Source organism: Arvicanthis niloticus, chromosome 29 (genome assembly GCF_011762505.2).
Source record: "Arvicanthis niloticus isolate mArvNil1 chromosome 29, mArvNil1.pat.X, whole genome shotgun sequence".
In the NCBI taxonomy this organism is placed as follows: Eukaryota; Metazoa; Chordata; class Mammalia; order Rodentia; family Muridae; genus Arvicanthis; species Arvicanthis niloticus.
In genome coordinates this window covers 19,608,311-19,609,664 of record NC_133437.1, presented here as the reverse complement: position 1 = coordinate 19,609,664, position 1,354 = coordinate 19,608,311, and the positions used below count along the sequence as shown (strand labels likewise).

Here is a 1,354-nt window from a genome sequence, read left to right as displayed (position 1 = left end):
TATCTTCGTATAAGCTGCATCAGAGACAACTGAAGATGGAAAAAAAACCCAAAAATAAAACCAAAAGAAAAGAAAAAACAAAAACCAAACTACTGTCCCCATATATAACTAATTTGTGCTGTGCACCAACAAGAACCTGCTTTAAATTTCCATGCCAATTTACAACCCCCAAACTGTACCAGGCAAGGTTAGTGGCTTTTGAAAATACCACCAGGATAGGGCTATCTAAAGACACATTCGGTAGTGTGTTGACTATACAAAAAAAGACACTGTACAGTTTAAAAACAAATCTTACACAGCCTCACATTTCGATTTTTCTTTAAAAGGAGTGAGTTGTGTACAGGGGGGTTAAATGCTTTATAGACAAGAAAAAAACTGCGCTAGAACCAACTTATTCATCATCTTCTTCTTCTTCTTCTTCTTCCTCTTCCTCCTCCTCTCCCTCCTCCTCCTCATCTTCCTCTTCCTTCTTTTTCTTGCTCTTCTCAGCCTTGACTACCCCCTTTTTCGCTGCATCAGGTTTTCCTTCAGCTCTGTAGGCAGCAATATCCTTCTCATACTTCTCCTTCAGCTCGGCAGCCTTCTTCTCGTAGGGCTGCTTGTCATCCGCGGCAGCGCTGTTCCACATCTCTCCTAGCTTCTTTGCAACATCACCAATGGATAAGCCAGGATGCTCGCCTTTGATTTTTGGGCGGTACTCAGAACAGAACAGGAAGAAGGCCGAAGGAGGCCTCTTGGGTGCATTGGGGTCCTTGAACTTCTTTTTGGTCTCCCCTTTGGGAGGGATGTAGGTTTTCATTTCTCTTTCATAACGAGCCTTGTCAGCCTTTGCCATATCTTCAAATTTCCCCCTTTCTTTAGCGGACATGGTCTTCCACCTCTCTGAGCACTTCTTGGAGAACCCTGAGAAATTGACAGAAGCATCTGGTGCTTCTTCTTGTGCTCCTCCCAGCAGGTTTGCACAAAGAATGCGTATGAGGACATTTTGCCTCTCGGCTTCTTAGGATCTCCTTTGCCCATGTTTAGTTGGTTTTCCTCCGCGAGGCACAGAGTCGCCCAGTGCCCATCCGGCTCTCGCTTGACCCGGCGCTGTCTCTATGGAGCTCAATGTACTGCAATGGCTGTGAGAGCAGGAGCCAGCGCAACTGCCTCTTTTGAGAGTCTGAGCAACCTCAGGGCAGGGACACCAGGCAGGAAACTAGGAAGGGAGTTACTCATTCACTGAGCTCAGGTCTGTGATTCTGTTACCGCTTGAAGAGCGGAGCTCAGACACAGAATGTGGCGCACTCTGGGTAACATTTTAGATATCCAGTACTATAATATATTATTATACTTCCAGTGTGTTTGATGCTAG

At 45.6% G+C, this 1,354-nt stretch overlaps 1 pseudogene; it reads right to left on the bottom strand.

The window, feature by feature from the left end:
* Window positions 1-298: 298 nt before the first annotated feature.
* Window positions 299-1,079, bottom strand: LOC143440289 (high mobility group protein B1 pseudogene; annotated as a pseudogene).
* Between the last annotated feature and the right edge of the window lie 275 nt (window positions 1,080-1,354).